The sequence below is a fragment of the Lissotriton helveticus genome, chromosome 5_1 (genome assembly GCF_964261635.1).
Source record: "Lissotriton helveticus chromosome 5_1, aLisHel1.1, whole genome shotgun sequence".
NCBI classification, from domain to species: domain Eukaryota; kingdom Metazoa; phylum Chordata; class Amphibia; order Caudata; family Salamandridae; genus Lissotriton; species Lissotriton helveticus.
Window position 1 is genome coordinate 885,956,015 of NC_136065.1, and position 9,621 is coordinate 885,965,635.

The following is a 9,621-nucleotide window of genomic DNA, read 5'->3' on the forward strand; positions in this document are numbered from 1 at the left end:
GGGGGGAGGAAGGAAGTGCCCCACAGTCTCCAACTTCCTGTTCCTGTCCAGCAGGCTCCTCCCAGTGCTTTGTCCATCTCCTGGTCACTTTCATTTGGATCTGGAGCTGGAAGGATTACTTTTTGTGGGTGCTGCTGGATATTTGGATTTGAGGCCTTTTTGACTGTCTTTGGATCACTTTTGGATTAGAAATCAACTTTCACAAGTAAGTTTGTTTGGGGCATTACAGTTGCTGCAAGTACAATTTTGGAACTTTTTCAGAAAATTAAATAAATTATATTGTGGGTAGCCACAGTATCCAGTAGGACCAGGGTTGGTTATGGGTGCATGATACAACTGTTTTGTTGAATTTAAACACCATTGAGGCCATGGATGGGCTGGGATTGTGCAGATTTTATTGTTTTTTGTCGTTTTTTTGGGCCTGCTGGTGTGGCCCTTTGCCCAGGGGTGGTGAGTGTTGCATGGGCCTAGTCTTTCTGTGGGGTGTCTTCTTGAATTTAAACATAATTGAGGCCATGGATGGGCTGGGATTGTGCTTATTTTATTGTTTTTTGTCGTTTTTGGGGGGCTGCTGGTGTGGCCTTTTGCTTGCCCAGGGGTGGTGGTGGTGCATGGACTGAGTGTGCCTGTGGTGTTGTCTCACTCTCTTTGATGTAAACATCATGGATGGCATTGGATTGTGGTGATTTCTGGCTGTTTTTCTGTTTTTTGGGGGTGTACTGTTGATGTGGTCTGGCCATGTGGGTGGTGGTGGTGGCCATCTTGAGTGCTGGCTGGTACAGGCAACATGTGCTTGGGGTGTAAGGGGGCCATTTTGAGGAGAGGCAGTGTCTGAGGCCTGCACTTATTTTGCCTACTTTTCATCCCTTATGCCCAGGGGTAGTGAGTGTTGCATGGGCCTAGTGTTTCTGTGGGGTGTCTTCTTGAATTTAAACATAATTGAGGCCATGGATGGGCTGGGATTGTGCTTATTTTATTGTTTTTTGTCGTTTTTGGGGGGCTGCTGGTGTGGCCTTTTGCTTGCCCAGGGGTGGTGGTGGTGCATGGACTGAGTGTGCCTGTGGTGTTGTCTCACTCTCTTTGATGTAAACATCATGGATGGCATTGGATTGTGGTGATTTCTGGCTGTTTTTCTGTTTTTTGGGGGTGTACTGTTGATGTGGTCTGGCCATGTGGGTGGTGGTGGTGGCCATCTTGAGTGCTGGCTGGTACAGGCAACATGTGCTTGGGGTGTAAGGGGGCCATTTTGAGGAGAGGCAGTGTCTGAGGCCTGCACTTATTTTGCCTACTTTTCATCCCTTATGCCCAGGGGTAGTGAGTGTTGCATGGGCCTAGTGTTTCTGAGGGGTGTCTTCTTGAATTTAAACACCATTGAGGCCATGGATGGGCTGGGATTGTGCAGATTTTATTGTTTTTTGTCGTTTTTTTGGGCCTGCTGGTGTGGCCCTTTGCCCAGGGGTGGTGAGTGTTGCATGGGCCTAGTCTTTCTGTGGGGTGTCTTCTTGAATTTAAACACCATTGAGGCCATGGATGGGCTGGGATTGTGCAGATTTTATTGTTTTTTGTCGTTTTTTTGGGCCTGCTGGTGTGGCCCTTTGCCCAGGGGTGGTGAGTGTTGCATGGGCCTAGTCTTTCTGTGGGGTGTCTTCTTGAATTTAAACACCATTGAGGCCATGGATGGGCTGGGATTGTGCAGATTTTATTGTTTTTTGTTGTTTTCTTGGGCCTGCTGGTGTGGCCCTTTGCCCAGGGGTGGTGAGTGTTGCATGGACTGAGTGTGCCTGTGGTGTTGTCTCACTCTTTTTGATGTAAACATCATGGATGGCATTGGATTGTGGTGATTTCTGGCTGTTTTTCTGTTTTTTGGGGGTGTACTGTTGATGTGGACTGGCCATGTGGGTGGTGGTGGTGGCCATCTTGAGTGCTGGCTGGTACAGGCAACATGTGCTTGGGGTGTAAGGGGGCCATTTTGAGGAGAGGCAGTGTCTGAGGCCTGCACTTATTTTGCCTACTTTTCATCCCTTATGCCCAGGGGTAGTGAGTGTTGCATGGGCCTAGTGTTTCTGAGGGGTGTCTTCTTGAATTTAAACACCATTGAGGTCATGGATGGACTGGGAATGTGCAAATTTTATTGGTTTTTGTCGTTTTTTTGGGCCTGCTGGTGTGGCCCTTTGCCCAGGGGTGGTGAGTGTTGCATGGGCCTAGTCTTTCTGTGGGGTGTCTTCTTGAATTTAAACACCATTGAGGCCATGGATGGGCTGGGATTGTGCAGATTTTATTGTTTTTTGTCGTTTTTTTGGGCCTGCTGGTGTGGCCCTTTGCCCAGGGGTGGTGAGTGTTGCATGGGCCTAGTCTTTCTGTGGGGTGTCTTCTTGAATTTAAACATAATTGAGGCCATGGATGGGCTGGGATTGTGCTTATTTTATTGTTTTTTGTCGTTTTTGGGGGGCTGCTGGTGTGGCCTTTTGCTTGCCCAGGGGTGGTGGTGGTGCATGGACTGAGTGTGCCTGTGGTGTTGTCTCACTCTCTTTGATGTAAACATCATGGATGGCATTGGATTGTGGTGATTTCTGGCTGTTTTTCTGTTTTTTGGGGGTGTACTGTTGATGTGGACGGGCCATGTGGGTGGTGGTGGTGGCCATCTTGAGTGCTGGCTGGTACAGGCAGCAACATGTGCTTGGGGTGTAAGGGGGCCATTTTGAGGAGAGGCAGTGTCTGAGGCCTGCACTTATTTTGCCTACTTTTCATCCCTTATGCCCAGGGGTAGTGAGTGTTGCATGGGCCTAGTGTTTCTGAGGGGTGTCTTCTTGAATTTAAACACCATTGAGGTCATGGATGGACTGGGAATGTGCAGATTTTATTGGTTTTTGTCGTTTTTTTGGGCCTGCTGGTGTGGCCCTTTGCCCAGGGGTGGTGAGTGTTGCATGGGCCTAGTCTTTCTGTGGGGTGTCTTCTTGAATTTAAACACCATTGAGGCCATGGATGGGCTGGGATTGTGCAGATTTTATTGTTTTTTGTCGTTTTTTTGGGCCTGCTGGTGTGGCCCTTTGCCCAGGGGTGGTGAGTGTTGCATGGGCCTAGTCTTTCTGTGGGGTGTCTTCTTGAATTTAAACATAATTGAGGCCATGGATGGGCTGGGATTGTGCTTATTTTATTGTTTTTTGTCGTTTTTGGGGGGCTGCTGGTGTGGCCTTTTGCTTGCCCAGGGGTGGTGGTGGTGCATGGACTGAGTGTGCCTGTGGTGTTGTCTCACTCTCTTTGATGTAAACATCATGGATGGCATTGGATTGTGGTGATTTCTGGCTGTTTTTCTGTTTTTTGGGGGTGTACTGTTGATGTGGACTGGCCATGTGGGTGGTGGTGGTGGCCATCTTGAGTGCTGGCTGGTACAGGCAGCAACATGTGCTTGGGGTGTAAGGGGGCCATTTTGAGGAGAGGCAGTGTCTGAGGCCTGCACTTATTTTGCCTACTTTTCATCCCTTATGCCCAGGGGTAGTGAGTGTTGCATACTTGCATGTCCCTAGTCTTTCTGTGGGGTGTCTTCAATGTAAACATCATGGATGGCATGGGATTGTGCTCATTTTTCTGTGTTTTGTCGATTTTTTGGGGTGTATAACTGAACTGATGTTCCTCTGTCTTCCATTGCTTTTAGGTGCACAAGAAGACTCAATAGAACCACCAGTGCCAGGAAGAAGTCCTGCAGCGGTGTGTGCAGCATAACGTCACGCGACGTCACGTCTGGACACAGAACCCTCTGCAACTCGTGCAACTGCTGCCTGCTGACCTGCTCTGAAGAAGATGGCCCCAAAAAAAGTAACCCGTAGCTCCTCTAGCAAGAAAGGTGCCAGTAAGGAGCAGAAGAAGCAAGTTACCAAGGACACTGGTGTGCCGCCCGCCCCTTTTTTTGTGAGTAAAAAAAAAAGTATGCCTGCAGCAGCTGCAGCGGGATCTGCTGGGGACCAAGCTGGCAGCAGCACCCCCGCTCCATTGGGCTCAGTGCCACCACCACCACCACGCCAACTTAAGTCCAAGCCCTTGAGTGCTGCAGAGGCAGCCAGTATACTTCTTCAATCACCATCGACCAGTGATGTTGGCTCATCGCAAGAAAGCAGCAGCAATGTCCCTCAATCAACACAGGTTGTTGTAGCTCATCTGACGAGTGTTGAACAACCACAGCGGCAACAACAATCACATGTGCAAGTACAAGCCCAAGTACATGTGGAAGGAGAGGCAGCGCAAGGAGATGCGCATGCAGAGGTGCATGGAGGGTCACAACAAGTGCCCACAATAGTTGTTCCTCCCGAAGTAGGGGCACATCAGGAAATCGACAATCAAGGCGAGGTATCATTTGAGGAAGCCACTCCTCCTGATGATCCTTCATTGTCTTCCACAACCCTAGCAAGGAAGAGATCAAGGGTGGTGTCTACATCCTCTTCAAGCACACCTCCTTCTGATGATACGGATCAAACTTGGGAACCAGCACCACAGCCGTCTGAGAGTGAGGCACACCATGATCCAACAAAGGTACTTAAGCGTAAAAGGAAGCTCGTCCAAAGTCTCAGACTTATGGAGTGTGATGAGGCTCAACAAGAAGTGGCGGATACTGCTGCTGATGAAGACTCTGCCAACGACGACCCAGTCATCATAAAGGTCACTGCAGCCCCAGCGGGCATGCAGCAAACAGACATTTTGACCCTAGCCCGAAGAGCTGCTGCGCGTGATGATGATGATGATGATGTTGTCGATGAGGAGGCAGTGGAAACACCACAATCATTGGAGTTAAGTAGTACACCAACTCGTCCCGCTTCCATATTTCTTTCTGGCAAGAAGAGACCTGCGTCAACCTCGACCTTAATTAGTGGCGGTGAAAGTGGAAAACGTACAAAAGTTGGCCAATCCAGATCCTCCACTTCATCTGGCATTAGCTTCATGACCACCACCACCACCAGTATCGCCGCCTCCTCCAGGTCCCACAGACACTTCAAGTCCCCAGTTTGGGACTTCTTTACTGTTTGTCCCAAAAATCCAAGGTTTGCCATTTGTACCCTTTGTAAGCTTGCAGTTAGTCGTGGTAAGCCAGGTAGCAACTATGGTACCGGCGGCCAGAGTGGTCATCTTGACAGAAAGCACGGTGTCCAATGGTTTGCGCACCTAGCTGCGATCAAGAAAGGCCAAAATCAAGGAAACGTTGATGTTTCATCTGATGTTGACGAGCAGGAAGAAGACGTGTCAAACACTTCCCTTACACCCAGTACCCCTCTCAGCAGCACACCCAATGTGAGGCACACTAAGAGTGTTGGAGCGAGTGAGACACCAACGCACAAAAGTTCACCAGCGAGCAAAATTGGGTCAACGAAGTCATTATCAGCCCGTAAATGCTTGGTCCAGGCCAACATTAGAACAATGCTTACTTCAGACGTGCCATATGAACGCAACCACCCACTGACGCGTCTGTATAACACTAAGCTGGCTAAAATGCTAGCTGTGGACCTTCTACCTTTTTCTTTTGTAGAAGCGGTAGGTTTTCTTGAATTAGTTGCAACGCTCTGCCCTAAATGGAAGGTTCCGAGCCGGTTCTATTTTGCCAGAGTTGCGGTTCCAGCACTACATGAAGATGTGCTGCAGGCGATTGGGGCAGCTTTGCAGAAGAGTGCTGTTCACACAATACATCTGACAACAGACATGTGGACCAGTGGCCCAGGCGATGATTACATGTGCATCACTGCACACTGGGTCTCTTTTTCAGGTGTTATAGCAAAGCTAAACGCAGGTGTTGACCCGGACCAAGTTTTCAAAGCTGCTCGGAAACATGCAACACTAGCCATGTTTGCCTTGGAGAAAAGTCACACAGCAGAAAACCTTTTGGAAGAGTTTGACAAAAAGGTGTTGTCAATGCTATCCCCCCTAAAACGCAAGATTGGTTATGTTTCCACGGATAATGGCGCCAATGTAGTTAAGGCCATGTCACAGGGTCACCATGTTAGAGTGCCGTGTTTGGCGCACTGTATCAACCTGGTAGTTCAAAAATTCTTGAGTGATAAAGAGAGTCCAGCGTTCGAGGTAATGGCCACCTGCCGCAAAATGTGCAACCATTTCAGCCATTCTTTTAAGGCCCGGAAGCATCTGCGGAGACTGCTACTTCAACGTGGAATGCCAGTGAAAGCACTCATCCAGGAGGTGGCAACACGTTGGAACTCAACCTTCTACATGCTTGAGCGTCTGCATGAGCAGTATACCGTACTCGATCACTATTTCTTGACAGAGGCTACATCTCAGAAGGAGGACCTGCGGATGAGTAAGGCGCAATGGGCCATAGTTAAAAGCCTGACAGACATGCTTCGTCCTTTTGAGTTCTTCACGCGTGCAGTCAGCCAGGAGGACTGTAATTTGGGAAAAGCTATCCCATTGTTGTGCATACTGGAGCACCAACTGATGGCGGTTTCTTCTGAGTTTGAAAAAGATGAAAAAAAAAAAAACCATTTCATTTTGTCTGAGAAATTATTACATCGCCTACGTGGTGATGAACGTCTTAAAAACATCAACTCAGATCAGCATTACATTTGTGCTACTATTCTGGATCCACGCTACAAAAAGGCGCTGGCAGACAACGCATTCTTTCCTTTCGCTGATGCAGATGTTCAAAAGTACAAACATTGGTTAGCCTGGTCAGCCAAGAGGTTTGAAAAAGAACGGCAGGTTATTGAAGGAGAAGCCAGTACATCAGCATCAGCATCAGCAGGCCATCCGCAGTCACAAGAATCCACTTCTGCACCTGTGGCTGGGGCACAAGTGACCTCTCAGCCGTTAAAGACACCGGCAACTGGATCATCTGCACCACACACAATGACAACACTAACAGTGGCTGGGGAGGAGGATTGGCTAAGTTTGATGGGGTATGGTTCTCTAAAAAATGTCACAGGCACAGCAAAAAGTAAGCAAAGTGGAGGAACAGTTGATGACCTTGAGTCGATGGTGCAGGACTATCTGAATGACTCAACAGTGGTCTTTCTTAATGAGGAGCCATTGCAGTATTGGCATGGCAAAAAACAATTGTGGCCACAGCTCTACAACCTGGCTATAAACTATTTGTCTTGCCCACTCGCAAGTGTGTCTTCTGAACGTGTTTTCAGTGCTGCTGGTGGCATTGTAACTGCCAAACGGAGCCGCCTATCGCCCAAAAATGTGGAGCGGCTGACAATGATCAAGATGAATCAGCACCTCATACCACCAGATTACAAAGTGCGAGAAAGCACGCCACATGAAGACGATGAGGACAGCAACGTAGATGAGGGGATTTTTTCTCTGTTCGGTGCCACTGACCTCATCCAGCCTGAATTCGCAGAGTATGATGACGAAATCTTGTTCTTATTCCCTGACACCGAGCCCTGAAAATGAGACAATCAATCAAGAACTTTCTTTTTCGTCCTTATTCACTTTTATTCCTGTGTGCTTTGTGTCTCTCTTTCTTTGTTTTGCACAGTTAATTTAATTCAAACTTTAATCACCTAATCCCAAAAAGAAGACCATCATCAGAACTGTCTTCACTTGTTTGCTTATTGATTTGAAGGTGCCGCAGTCTACATTCCTCAGGTTCACAAGTTCTGAAGAACATGCTCCTCTATCCTCCTCCTCCAGACTGCGATTTCCCTCCAAGCAGAGTGCTGGATTACGCACAATGAAGAAAGACTCAGCACTTGTGGGGGTGTTGTACTTCTTTGCGGGTGAGTTGACGGTTTTGGGCCCATTGCTGTGAAGCTCTAATAATGGACAAAAGTGTTTTGGACCAAATATGAGGTGAAAATTTCTTGCCGTTTTTGCTGACTTGCTTGCCTTTGAGGTGCTCTTTGGCGGGGTTCCGGGGGTTTGTGTGTAATTTTTGGTGTCTGTCGAAGCACTGCTGCGACAGTCTAATCTTGATTGCATTTGCTTTTCAGGAAATCCGTGGTGGAAAACAGGAGTTATGATGATTGATGATGACCTAGCTGCACAGCGCGTTACTTTGGACCGAAGGCCGAGAGATATTGTAAGTATGAGATTTAGCTTTTTCGCTGTTTGGGGGTGTTGTCGGGTGTTTTTTTGCGGGTGGGTTGGCGCCGGCGGGTCTTGCCTGGGGCATTCCTGGGAAGGTCTAATACCGGATACAAGTGTTTTGGACAAAATCCATAAGGAACAGCCTTTTTTTTGCCATTTCTTCAGACATCTTGCTCAATGTAGCTTTTGGGGGGCTTCCTGCTGTTCGTGGGTGGGTTGCGGCCGGGGTCTCTGTCGAAGCACTGCTGCGACAGTCTAATCTTGATTGCATTTGCTTTTCAGGAAATCCGTGGTGGAAAACAGGAGTTATGATGATTGATGATGATGACGACCTAGCTGCACAGCGCCGCGTTTGGACCGAAGGCCGAGAGACATTGTAAGTATGAGATTTAGCTTTTTCGCTGTTTGGTGGTGTTGTGTCGCGTGTTTTTTTGCGGGTGGGTTGGCGCCGGCGGGTCTTGCCTGGGGCTTTCCTGGGAAGGTCTAATACCGGATACAAGTGTTTTGGACAAAATCCATAAGGAACAGCCTTTTTTTTGCCATTTCTTCAGACATCTTGCTCAATGTAGCGTTTTGGGGGGCTTCCTGCTGTTCGTGGGTGGGTTGCGGCCGGGGTCTCTGTCGAAGCACTGCTGCGACAGTCTAATCTTGATTGCATTTGCTTTTCAGGAAATCCGTGGTGGAAAACAGGAGTTATGATGATTGATGATGATGATGACGACCTAGCTGCACAGCGCCGCGTTTGGACCGAAGGCCGAGAGACATTGTAAGTATGAGATTTAGCTTTTTCGCTGTTTGGTGGTGTTGTGTCGGGTGTTTTTTTGCGGGTGGGTTGGCGGGTCTTGCCTGGGGCATTCCTGGGAAGGTCTAATACCGGCTAGAAGTTAGTTGGACAAAATCCATAAGGAAACACCAGTTTTGGCACTTTGTAAGTTAGGGTTCGTTAGGGTTAGCCCTAGCAGCAGGATTGCATGTGTTTAGGGGGGTTCTATTGCAACGCGGTTCTGTTGTTGTAGAGCACTGTTGGAGCGATGCTGGCTATGGATACTTTTGCTTGCAGGCAAGTGGTTTGAATACAATCCACGGTCTGTATTTGGGTCTACTGTTACTTTCAAAGTACGTTTTGTAACCATTTTTCTGCTAGGCATCATCAAAGTGTGACTTTTTGAACCACACAGCGTACATACCTTTTATTTATTTATCAGTGGTATTGTAATAGCACTTCCTGTTTTCCGTTCAATAATTACAGGCCGGGTTTCAGTCAACATCCGCCAGGCAGGCAGTGGACAGGGTGTCTCTTCTGTCAGTGGTCACCACCACATTGATGGACGAAGCGTCAGCTGGAATGGAGGAGTGCCGCCAATAAGAGGAATTGTTTGCTGCATGCAACTTACTTACCAATTTCAACAGGACAACTCCAACAACATACGCAATACAGATACAGTATCCATTGTTGTCTTTTATTCTATGAGTGTGACTGCATGTGCTTACCTTTACTTTGTAACCAAAGATTGTCTGTAAACTCTGTATCTTCAATTATTGTTTGTCCATGCTCTGCTTTTTTTTTCTTCTCTCAACAAAACCTACCCA

The 9,621-nt window shown here is 47.9% G+C and overlaps 1 long non-coding RNA gene across 1 annotated transcript; it reads left to right on the plus strand.

The window, feature by feature from the left end:
• The first annotated feature begins 7,954 nt into the window (after positions 1 to 7,954).
• LOC144753437 (uncharacterized) lies at positions 7,955 to 8,801 on the plus strand. Its single transcript, XR_013594359.1, has 3 exons — positions 7,955 to 8,023; positions 8,314 to 8,407; positions 8,701 to 8,801. It is a non-coding gene; the product is annotated as an uncharacterized LOC144753437 (long non-coding RNA).
• Positions 8,802 to 9,621: the final 820 nt, after the last annotated feature.